Here is a 13972-nt window from a genome sequence, read left to right as displayed (position 1 = left end):
ACATTTCATGACAAATACAAGGAAAAGTATTCATCTCTATTGCTAATTCAAGACTGTTGTGACAATTTTGAAAGTTTTATTTAATATCTTGAAAATTACTATGATGATGATGATGATCAGTTCATGGATCATGAAATATTAGAGGTTTTAGAATAAAAGCCTTTTCAAAAAGTGGAATTCTTGCTTGAATTATCTTCCCCTCAGAAAGGAAAAGATGATGTATGTTGTTCAGAAACCCACGAAGTGTCCCCATAGGAAAAAATGATTGCAGTACTACAAACTAATCAGAATAAAGAAAAAGTGCAGTTCCCTGAAATTGCTCAAATAGAAAACAGCAATGAAAACCAACAACAGTCCAGAGATCTGGAGGTAGAGGCAATAGAGCTTAAAAATATTGAACCACAAGACCATCTTCAACAAGTAGTGGTTTCTTCAGAGATTAAAGACCAATCAAAATTATTTGATGAAAACCATGTCACAAATTTTCTTTCCTTGCATGCAAATGAAATGAGACAACATACTTTGATAGATCATGATCTTTCAACTAAAATCAATGAGAGTTTGCAACTCCCTTACAAGCTTCTATATGACAAAGACAATGATGAGGATTTTCTTGTTATATGTGATAAGGTTGTTATATTTGATGAAGATGAAGAGTATTCAGAGCACTTGGATACAGTGGATAATAAAGAGGAGAAACGATTGACCAATCACTTAAATCAAGCAGCAGTTTGGAATGAGGTTTGTTTTCCTGATACCAATCATCGAGAAGATATTATATATTCAAGATTACCATTATCCTTTGGTCAATATATTTCAACCATCATTGCAAGAAGAGATTAAGAATCATGAACAAATTTCTGCTAATTCCAACTACCATAGATCAGAAGATAGATTTATAAAGCAATATGTGGAGGAGAAAGCTCCTGATCTAATGTGTATGTTTGATGACATTGCTTCTTTTGATGATTTGCCCAAATATGATCAGTATGATGATAATTATGTTCTTCAAATCCAAACTAAATTTACAGAGAAATCAGAGGCTAGTTTGTGGAATAAGAACATCTTGTTTCACCAACTTGAGAATAGTGATCAACTTATTTCAGCTATGAAAGTGAGGAAGAAAATGCAGAAAATTTGGAAATCAGTGAAACTTCTTTACCTCTTTGTTTTGAATCATTTAAATTTTTAAAGGAAAGGTGGTGTAAAATTTTTAAAGAAAAGGAGGAGCAGCTTGTAGAAATCTATGAAGTTCCATTTTAACCTATATGTAATAAGTTGCAACAATCCTTCCAAATTCTTTATGATCCAATAGCTGACAGGTTGGATGATGAAATCAATCATACTTTTTCTCCATTAACAAACTATGAGAGTCAAAATCAAGATGATAATGGTTTTACCAAACAGACATTACAATCAGTAGAAATATCATCACAAAGAGCAGTTGAAAACATGCAGGGTGGTAAAGATAAAAGTGATATTTCAATTTCATGGTAGGTAGGTTATCCAAAACATTTATATAGTTGTTTGAATCAGCTCAAGAATAGTGTATATATTTTACAAGATCCTTTTGTACAGTTTCTAGATTCAGCGAAGGATATCAGGAATTTCCTTATCTTCTCAAAAGTTAACAAAGCTATATTTGATTGCAAGATCTCAATTTTAAACACCAACAAGCACAAGCAACAAAGGTCACTAATGTATATAATGCTTGAGTGGTTGCATTGGTTGTTTCATTTTACCTAACCAGCAGTCAGAAAGCTAATTAGAGTAAGTAGGTAGGATTTCAGTTTGATTTAATTCAGTTTCTAGTAGATTACGAAATAAATCCTTAAATATTTGAATCCAATCAAAAGGCCCTAAGATCTTGATGATTTACTAATTTGGTTTGAAGGTTGTAGCACCTTTTGGTTTCAGGTCAGATCTCAAGTTGTGCAGGAGAAGGTTAAGAAGATTTTGATAAAAGGACCAAGGCTAAAAGTTCCTACCCAAGTGACAAGGTGCTCAAGTAGGATTCAAGGAGGAAGAATAAATGTTTAAGTGTTGATTGGACAGTAACTTGTTGGAGTTGAAGCCCGAAGTGAAGGCCCTAAGCACCAGAAACCTTACTGTCATATATACAATAAAGCAACTAGCTGAAGGAGATTTCATAGCACAGTAAAAGTTACTCATAAGGCTCTTTGACTTGCAGCTCTTGACTTTCCACCAGGAAAAGCCATCCCCAAGTGGAGCCACTGTTATGCTCCTATACCAATAGGTGTCATATTTCATGATTGACTTGATGAGCTCTGTAATATTTCATTCCTTTTCTTGCTGCAAAGGTTTCCATATTATCAAAAATTTCAAAAAATGTAAAAAATGTAAAGAGGGTATGCCCTAAAAGAAAAATCAAAGGGTAAAAAAAGAATAAAATGGTCAAAAAAGTGAAAGAAATGAACCCCAAACAAAAATAGACCAGGGAAGTGTGCAAGTCCAAAATGCCACTACTTTTTCATTTTCTGTAATAAGCATTGTGTGCAGCTTGTTAATTTATGCCACAATTGATGAATGGCCAAATAGCTTAATCTTGGCTAGTTCATATTTGAAATTCCTGTTTTAGAGATAGAGAATAAAATCTGACCAAACTGTTTAATCTTGGCAGATAAGTAGAGTAAATAAAAAGGAGCTCAACAGTTCAATCTGAGCCCTTGGAGGTAATAAGTGCAGACTTAGGTAGGCTTGCCATGGAAAGAAAAGAAAAGTTAGTAAGGGTTTGCCAGTCTAAGTGCACCCGAATAAAGTAGAAAAAATGCTAGGTCAAGGTAGGCAGGGTAGGTAGATTGGTGTTGCAGAACGATACCATTGATAGATTATGTCTCTAAAAAGTGTTAATCTTTATCTCTATCACAAGTGCAAGGCGGACAATATACCTGAAGCAGCTCAAGCAAGACAAGATTCAATAACTAACTCACCTTCATACCTTTCCCTAAGGATTTCACTAATTTCCCCAAAGTATTAAGATCTGTTCTTAATAACATTCATAAATCACTCATCTCATTTCATAAACATTGTCTAAGTAAAATCCTATTTAACTTAGGAAAATTTACAAATCTCACCCATAAACCCCTTTTCCCACTTTCGCCTAAGTTTGAATGTAAAAAATTTTAACATTTAAACTTGGCGCTTTTCATTTCATTTCATAAATTCATATTAATTTTTAACTTTTATTATTATATAAACCCCACGCCTTATTACCCTCCCCGTATTATATTATTATATTTAAAAAACCCCAAATATTATTTAATCCCGCCCCAGTCGATTACGATCATAAAACACTGTATAAAAAGGGATTGATAAATTTATTTGAAATTTATTAATAACCGTCCCCCGCTGCATGATAACATGATTAATTAACCATCATGGTTAATTAGCAAACACCCGCGGACCAATCAAATCGTGCCCGAAACAATTAAAACATAGTTTATTACGTCGGGCCCACAGCAGTTAAACCTCTGCCATATTCCATGCCCGTCCGTCGTCCAATCAACCCATTCGCATCCAACAGTCTACATTCATATCGCGACCCCCCTCACGACCGCGCGTTAACTCACGATCGCCGGTGGTTTTCTGCCCGTAGAAATGCCACGCGTCGCTCATTCCACCTGCTCGCTCGCCCTCCGCTCAATACCGCCCAGCCCCAAAAGCAGTGCAGGGTAAACTGCTTACCACCCTCTGCTGACGTCAGGCCGGGTACCGCTGATGTCACTCCACCCCACTAACGTCACTCTGATCCCACTAACGTCACTCCAATACCACTTGTGTCATCCACCCAATCAAATCAAAAAGTCCCGTCAAACCATTGTTTTACTGAATGAAATGAATAAAATGGAATTTTCACTGTCGTTTCACTACAAACTGTGCTCCGGGCATAACAACGACCGAGTTCACATTTCCAGTTTCCGACCAGAAAGGCTACATCAACGAGCTCCTCTGCCTATCAACTGACCCTCCAGTGTATGGTTTTCCTCCTTGATCACAGAAGTCAAAGGTTCAGCACCCTCAAACTATAATAGATTATATCAGGACAAATCTGGAAAGTCTTGGCAAAGGATATTACTCCTTTGGATTAAAGTGAACTTCGCAAGCAGATTGCCAACCGGAGAAATGGTTTATTTTACCCCAACTAGTAAATCATGGATAGCTCACAAGCTACACAACCCTGGGTAAAAGGTAAAATTTTGGGCAATTTACCAGATAGAGATGAGCAGGGTAAATAGACGAAGTGTATCAGATCAAGGGTTAAAGAGTATTAGTAAAAGATAGAGCAGCTAGCACAGAGTAACTAAAGAAGACAGTTGCAAGCCGAATCCTAGGGCCTGCCTCCAGCACATTCAACAAAACCAGGACCAACACAACATCAGTTCATCTTTTCCCTATTTTCAAGGCTAGTTGTTTCTATTTTCTTGTAAGCTATTTTTAGTCATCCTAGATATTATCTCACTCTGTTATGAGATATTTGTTTTATAATTTGTTGCATAAATACACCCCCCCCCCCCCCCCATTGGAGTATTGAGGGTGGATTCCTAGACTTTGCTGTAATATTGATTTTTTGGAATAAAGAGCTGTTGGAATCAACTGTTGCATGGCCTACTGGATGAAGAATTGAAGCAGAGGACTTGTCACAGACTTCTTGAATCAACCACTGGATCAATAAGTCCTCTATATCTTGTGTTTTAAAGTTTTCTTAGTTTATTATATCATCTGTGTTTCACAATCTGAATGATAAAGAAAAGATTTAATTTCAGAATATGCTTGATTGCACTCTGTTTTCAGTCATTATTGTTCTCTATGTTTTCTTCAGAATTAGGATAAGCAGTGAAATCTTAATTGCTCCTGTTTCCTAATTCTTTCATGTTGATTATTTGCTAAAGAATACTTAACTGCTCCTTATCAGTAATCATCCAATTTCCCTCTTTAAATAGGTTGAAGGATCCTTAACTGCCCTTCACCCAATTTGAGCCCATTCCATCTATTTCAAGTCTTTATTTGTTCCCTGTTTGACTACCTTGCTCTATGAAACCATCCTCTGTTAAGAAACCAAATCCAGAAAACCATCTTCTTTGACTCCATTAGCCCAATGGACTGAATTACTCTGTCTTACCTCTCCGTTCTATTGAATCTCACCACCCAAACTCAAACAAAACCCTTGAACTTCATAACTAGCCTAATACCTTTAAAAATAAAGCTAAATCATAAAGAGAGAGCCCTCTCTGGATACAGATTGGCTAGATTCTGTATCTAAAAGATTGGTCTCTGGTTACCTCGGCCTCCTTTCCCCTTCTTACAACTTCTGGGAAAACCTGAGTGATAACAGACCCTACTACATGAAAAATGTGAAATGCATGAAAAAAATGTGATTGCAATAATTTTTTTCATGTATTTCACATTTTCTGTGTTGTAGGGTCCATTAAAAGTATGAAACATGGGTACTCCTTGGATGTAAAATTAAATTTTGCATCCAACAAGCTCTCCTGCTTGAAATTTGAGTAAAATCATAGGGAGATAAGTTGATTTTTTTTTTATCTTTTTACTTTTTTACTCCAAAAATGGTGAATCATCCCCTATGGTTGACATCATCGTATTGAATCCTAATGGTTCTTATAAAGTTGATTTTTTTGTACATTTTTGTTTTGAGGACCATATTTGACTTCAAAATTTCTCTAATGCTCAGTTAAATTCTATACACATATAGATCAAGGATGGTGAAGATGAGTTGGTTTGGAATTTCAATTTTGATGGAAGACAATATACTACTAGAATAGGCTATATTTCTCTTCTAAAGGTTGACTAGAATGATATCACCTAGTGGGATAAGAAGTCATTCAAGATCTTGACTCCTCTTAAGAGTGTCATTTTATTCTGGCTAATTCTCAAAAATCATATATTAACTTGGGACATAATGAAAAAAATGGGTTTCTTGGGTCCTAGTATATGTTATTTGTGTCATAATGCTACTAAATACATTTTGCATTTATTTGTTCAATGTGGTTTCTCTATATAGGTGTGGAAACAAGTAGAGAGATACATATAAAATTCTTGGATCTTTGGGATCAATAAAAACTTGGAGATTGTTCATGTTCATATTTTGATAATTCGACATTGAAATGGTACAAAGTACAAAAATTAGTGGTGGCTTTGAGTATTTGGATTACTCAAAACATAAGACTCTTTGAAGATAATGTCTCTCATCCATACCTAGTGGAAATTCGAGCCATGTCACATATTTCTTCTCTCAAATGGTCTTGCCCTTATCCTCAATTATCATAGCCCTTAGGTTTCTTTTGATAGGGCCAATGAGGAGGAGGTTTAGGTTTGTGAATTTGGTTCTACTTTATCCTTCTTTGGTAGCCATTAGTTGTATGGAAAGAAAAACATTGGGGAATTTTCCAACAACTTGGGATGACTTAGTGCTTTTTATTCTCTTGTGAAAGTAGCCATTGCAAAGAATTACCACTAGCTGCAAGTATTTAGGTACACTAAAATGGTTATTTATCAGATGCAAGATAAGGCACAGATCTATAGTTTTGTTCTTTCACACATTGTTCCATAGTTGAAGGAAATAATTTCTCTATTTCAAGTAATTTCATTCAATCATACGTATCATAAACATAATTCACAAGCCAACTCACTATAAAATGATGGACTTCTTATTTAGCCTCAACATCATTTCATTGAGGAATATAGGGCTAATGCCCTTATTACTTGTCATGTTATTATTCCCAACTAAAATGTATGCGTTATGGTGTGCCTTTTGGTTATTATTTAGGTCATATTTGGAATTTATGTTTATATCAGCTATATATTTATACCTTATTAGTTAAATCTTACATAAGACCCTCTCAAAAAACAAGCAATTATGAAGAAATATGTCAGTTGATTATGATGTAGTCAACTTGACCTTGGACATACTTTCAAGTTTTGACTGAAATAGAAACTATGATTTTTTGTAAGAAAAATACATATCATTTAAATGTTTTATCAATAAAAAAAATTGACTTTCAATTCCTTAATATATTATTCATTAAAAAAAACTTCCAATACCTATATAAATATATCAATAAAGTCGATTTTCAAATATTTACATGGACATTGAAATATTGTCATCTAGATGTTATTTGTTTTAAATTTGGTATCAATTTTTTACTTTTAACTATTTTATGTAAAGGCTGATATAAAAATATTTTTTGTAACTGTGCATATTAAGAATATTGAACTAATTTCATGTTGTTAATTTATTCTAATATTACTTTTGTAATTTAAATTTTATCTTGAGTATTATAAATCTCCCTCATAATAAATTATAATAGTAATATTAATAATAATTTAATGTTAAGATCACCACTAAATTGGTATATGAAATTCCTTTGTTTGTATTACAAGAAACCCCCTCTGAACATAAATTTGACATTTTTTTTTAACTCAATTAAAAAAATTAACAATACGTTTAAAGAAATATTTCAACTTAATTAGAAACAATATAAGTAGGTATAAGCCCCAAGGGTTAGCTCAGTTGGTCAAAAATCATGCCTCGCCATCGGGAGGTCACGGGGTCGATTTTACCTTAAGACCTTGGGGTTAGGTCTTGCTAGTAGGCCGAGGGGCGATTAGCCCAGATTTTCCCATGGACGTAGCGACCACTCACTGACCAGGGTGTTCGTGAACCACAGCGTAATATATATATATATATATATATATATATATATATATATATATATATATATATATATATATATATATATATATATATATATATATATATAGATATATATATATATATATATAGGTATAAAACACCTTCTAACTCAACTAAAAATAATCATAATAGAGAGATGATATCTCATTCAAATCAAATAAAATCTAGGCTATATTGCCACAGATATGAATGCAGTATTTGCTAACCTACACCACCAATTCATTATATGCAAATGAATCACCCACAAACAACCCTTTGGGAATATCTTGCTTTTTCAACATCATACAATTTGCATGATTAATATGACCTACTATTGTTCCTTTTTTTGGTCATTATTTGCTTTTACCATTGCAAAGAATTTCATAGTATCTTTTTTAGGAATGCTTTGAAGATATAATTTTTTCTAATAGGTGCACATTTTTGTTGTGAATACAACCGCTTCTTTGGACAGAACTAATCTCTCTATTCCTATGAGAGGATCTAGCAACAAACCCGACAAACAAGTGCACGCTTTCCTAGTTTATGTTGCAAAATGCAAAGTAAGACAAATAATCTACCTCACTCTGATGCTAAGCGCTCGTTGATTTCATTCTAGGCCTTCTCACCTCCAGGTTCAATCCTCTTTACGCCATCACGGATGAGTACCTGTAATGAATATCAAACAAGAGAGACAAAATCATACATAACATAGTTCACTCTAACATAAACTACATGACAAATCAAGGAACATCATGTTAAATGAATAATGATTTATACACTTATGAAAAGTAAACACCAAGTGTATTTATTAATAGAAATGTGGGAAGCATACAACCATAGGTGCCTTGATGTCGCAAGCCTCCTTTGTGGTGGATTTCCAAGTCCAAGCCAATACCATTCAATCACTCCTTCTCCTTAGTTAGATGGGCAGCATTTAGGCATAGTTTCAACATAGGAATGCAACCAAGCAATGACCGACCATTTGGGGATAGAAGGAACTTGATTTATAGGAAGGAAGAGGGAGTTAGGGATACACAAAAGAGGGAGGAAGGTCCACATCTCAAGGGGAAGATCCCTAAAGGTAGTATCAAAGACTCAAAATGGGAGAACTCGACCATATCTTCATTCAACAACATCCATCCCATTGTTTTCAAATATTATATCAAATGAAGCTTCTCCTCCACTTTAGGAATTACTGTCATAAGAGGTTCAACGCAGGTTTTCCTATCAAAATAAGCTCTCGCAGCGTAATGTCAACATGTTGCAACAAGCTGTCAGCACAGGCTAGCAGCAGTGCAAAGTGCATTGATCCTGAAAACTAGGGTTTCAAGCAAATTTCTCCAAAATTCTCTCAGGGCAATTCTTCTTCTCTTCTTCAGGGAGGTTTATGTATGTGTTTCATGGTGAGCACATTTATAGATTTCATCATTTTTATGCTTTAGGATATGGGACGCGAAGTGCGACAAAATACTATGTAACTTATGCCCCCTAAAGCATGAAGGCAGAACAAGGAGTGATGGGTGAAATGCTTTACAAGTCAAGGCAAGGACCCAAAAAAAACATCGTCAGGAGACCTGCAAATCAAGCATAATAAAATATACATATCTGACACCTATGATATGAATATACCTAATGATACATCTCTGAATAGGCATCTAACAATGCATGAATCCATGACATGGACGCAACCATCCAAATAGAAGGGATCATGTGTATGGATCCATGGCATGGACGCAGCCATCCGAATAGAAAGGATCATATGTATGGACCCACGGTATGGTCGCAACCATCCGTATAGAAGGAATAGTGTGTACAATCATGAATAACTCATCACTCCACACAACTTGGATTTATCAGATGAAACCCGGGGTCTTCATCTCTGTCTCGATCCGATCAATGTACAATTTCTACCATGTGACTATATGTGTGAGGGTCGAACATGACAGAAAAACACCTGATTATCGATCAATGATGTAAATCGTTAACAGGCATGAGAGAAACCACCAATAATGACAATGGTTCTCAAGGTACGATAGCACAACCCACGAGTGTGAATAATGAAGCTGAAGTTGAAAACTCGTAGAATCATTCGAGCGAAGTTCAATGATGTGAACCCATCGTCGAACGCAAAGAACCTGCCTTTTAGGCATGCAAGCTCCAAGGTATTGAAAGGGAGTTTCTAGATCATCTTCCTGGATAATGAGTTGAAGTTGACAGGAAGTGATCCGTAGAAGGAGGACCATAATGTATCCCACATCATCGATATGAAATAAAGGATGTATTAGAGTAAATAAGAGTTATTCAAGATTGTTGCAGAAAGGTTAGACAAGGTATAAGTGGTAATAATTGCGTATCAGACTTCTCTTGAACATATTGGCGACACGACTCCGGAGTTTGGCAACATTTGACTCAACATAAGATCAGAGGTCATGATGACAATATGGTATAATTAGATGAAAGTAAAATGTATTCCCAAAACCCAGGAAGGCAAGTGATGAAGTGAGGATAACCCAAACCTGACACGAACGACAGATAAGTGTCATGTTCAAGAGCGACATGCTTCCTTTACACAAAATACAGGACATGTTCACTTTCATTTTTCCTCACTATTTCTAACGAGCACCTCATTATTTTTTATGCAAGCTTGAAGAGGATAGGATATGCTTGTCGTATAAGTTCATCCTTAAGATGAATCCATCCTAGTAAGTTTAAAGAGTCCTGGGATGGAGAAACTCGGTCCCTACGTCGTTTAAGGTTTACGAGTCCGACGAAGGGGTAACTCATCATCTTTTTCATGTTTAAAGAGTTTTAAAGAGAGGAAAAAAGGAAACTCCAAAAATCCCATTTCGTAAATATTCTCTTGAATCTGGAAAGGTAGAAAACAATATCCAAGAGAACCTCTTACCCACGTGTGACTAAGGTATTCCTTTTTTGTAAAATAGTCTAACTCAGTTTGGAAAAGGGTTACACTTATACTGAGTAGATGTCATTTCGTTTATTTTAACAAGTTCGAAATGACAAGTACTCGGCAATATTTTCATATTTCAAGAGTCGGAAAAGAGTTGAAAGATGACTCCAAGGGGTTCCTTTTTCATTTATTTTTTACGATTCTGAAAAAATGATAAAATAAAACTCGTTGATTCAGTCAAAATTAATCATTGTTGCCATTTATCCATGACCTATTGTTGCACAAGTGAATGCACATTACCGATTTTTGAGAAAAATATTAAAATGTAAACAAAATGTGCTCTAAATGATATAAATATCTCAAAAAACATATAAAATTAAAAAAGTAAAAATATTTTCACCATTTGACATTTGGTAATCTACAGAGCACTTTTTACCCCATTTTTCCCTGATCTTCAAGTGAGGAGTGTGCCCAATCCAGGACATCGTTCGTCAATATATTTCCTGTAGGTAAGGGATATTCCCTTCCTATTTATTATGGTTGTAATTTTAGGTGTTTCTATCCATAGAATAGATGGTAAGGAGGACAAGTAAAAAAATTATATCAAGGGAGATCAGTGCAGGTTTTACCCATCGGACCTGCGCTGCTCACCATAGGCTCAATTGTGCTAGTGCACTGGAAACGTAGAAAAATAGGGAAACAGACGAGTTGGCATAGAGACATAAAATATTCGAAAGAACCTCTATGTTTAATGATTGTTTCTCGAATTTCTTTCTATAGAAGGTCATAAAATATTGGTTATGGATGTTCCACGGGTTAATTAGTGAAAAATGGTGATCAAATGGAAGGAGAGAGGGCATGAAGCATAAGATCACCAGGTAGCCCGATACCAAAATTGCATAGATGCCCTTCGAGCATGTGGGTTACTAATATTCTTCCATATTACTAGGATTAGGAACTAGGTTGAGTTACTGCAACATTTGGTCAATTGGTGGGACGTAGATCACAAATTGTTTATGATTGGGAACCAAGAACTTGAGATAGATGTCACAGAAATCTATTTCATTACAGGTTTTTCCAGAAGGGGACAACGGATTTAGCTATTTGGTTCTCGTACTAGAGGGAAGAGTACATATATGTTGATCATGACCCGGGCTCTAAGAAAAACTAATAGTGGGAGGATAGACATAAAAAATATCACCTATCCCGTTAAGAACAATTCTCCATACCATGGCCCAAATAGCTGGAGCTCAGGCCTAGCATGAAGCGACTAAATCTCATTTCTATTATGCCATAGATTATCTAAGTCCCATGTTTTTTAACTGGTGTGAAGGATTTTTGGTCAACATGAAGAGGCAACTCATGAAATGCAAGACAGGGAAGTTGAAACAGTTCATCTATGGATCTATCTTGGTGACGTTCTTCTTAGAACATGTTACATTGTTCATATATTAGTGGATATATGTGGAGGCTCCAGGACCCAGGGATCCATGGTTGTTGAGGTGGGGTGATTTGATGCCTCATCATGGAGGCGGCCAACAATTTCCTTTCCTCGAACATTCTTTGGATGGTTGCGTTAGAAGCTAATCATGGTAGACTATTGGGTGTACGACAATACAGATTTCTGGGGAGATCCTGACCTTCCACTTCCACCTGGTACACAGTGGACTGATGCAAGTAAAAAACTATTTTTTAAGTTTTTCAAGATTTTGATGTTTTTATTTTATGTGAACTGAGATTTGAAACTTATGATATTTCACAGATGTTGGACCGAAGAGAACTCCAAGGGTTTCTCTGATAGTTGGGAGGGTTTCACAAAAGATTAATGATGCACCCTATAAGGAGGGAGTTGACCTGATAGTAGAGGTGGAACGCAACCCGGAAGCCTTGACAAGAGACATTCTAGAGTATGCATCTATTGAAAATGTGTCATTGCGGTATCAAAGCATATCGTAGGAGTGTCATCCAGGCTACGTTGGTTTATGAACCAAGTCATTAGAGTTGTTTCATGTTACCATGAGCACCATGTTGGCAGATAGCCATCTCTAGTTTTCATTTTTCTGCACTTATGTAAGGTCGAGAAGCCAACATGGTGCAATAGACATTGCACACTGATTTTGATATTTTGATGTAATAGACATTTTGCAAAGTCTCTCTCTCTCTCTCTCTCTATCTATATATGTAACACCATCCCCCCACATCTACCCAAGCAACTGTCCAACTGGGGTAAACATGCAAGGAGAGGCCACTATGACAAGATTCAACCTCCTTGGTGACTTTAAGGAAATGGAATCAACGAAACATCATATACAGTCATCCAACATCATCAAAATAACCTTCAAGAGACAAGTCAGCCACTCAGAATGCCTATCCCTGGGTCCTACTGCTGTTGGAGAGACTTAGGGCAGGCTAATTCTCCCTAGACACTACCCGGGCGAGTTAGTTTCAAGACTAACACTCCCCAGACACTACCCAAGTGCTTTATAACACTTAATAGACACTGCCCAGGCGAGTTAGTCTCAGCACTAATGCTAGCATTCCGGGATTTGATCCACCTTTTTTGACCAGAGCCCGGGACACTGCCCAGAATGGAATGATCATTTAGAATTGGTAAGGATACAAAAGCAATAATATGAACAAAATCATAACCAAGCCCCTACTAGCCATGACAAGCATTTCGTCAAACATATCATCAACAAGTAACCTACAGGTGTAAACAACATAATTAAGTGTAGGGATCTCATACTTATCTGAGAATCGCCATGAACCATTTTTTCCTCATGTCTTTTGTTGTCTTATCACTTATTGGGTCATAAATACAATATCCATTCAAACACAAGTAAAAACATGCTGAGAGCCAAACATAGCTGCTGCCATAAAATGTACATATAACCAGCATAATAGGAATAGAAATACAATGGACATATCAGCCATCAAAATCCATATATATATATATATATATATATATATATATATATATATATATATATATATATATATATACCTTTGCACATGAAAATAAAGGGAATGAATTTCTCATTAATAAATGAAATGAACCAACCGATGATGGGACTACCACGTTCCACCCAACCATAGATTGGCTGAGCCAAATTTCTCTTCAACCAATCACCCCTGTGCCATATTCCAAGCATGAATGTTTGACTCATAGAACACATCAAAAACACCAATCAATGTGGATGCCACCAGAGTTCTCCGCCTACATCGTGAGGAATTTGAGTGCCTCCTAGTCTCTTAGGCTTTACCGTGCATCTGTAGTCTGATGTAGGGATCACTAGGCCCTACACCAAGGCATACTCTCCAGTCTTTACCGTGCATTCCATCCCGGAATCACT

Source organism: Pinus tabuliformis, chromosome Q (assembly GCF_031772625.1).
Source record: "Pinus tabuliformis cultivar Carrire ecotype Pingquan chromosome Q, CPIR1, whole genome shotgun sequence".
Taxonomy (NCBI): domain Eukaryota; kingdom Viridiplantae; phylum Streptophyta; class Pinopsida; order Pinales; family Pinaceae; genus Pinus; species Pinus tabuliformis.
Note: the sequence above shows the minus strand (reverse complement) of the source record.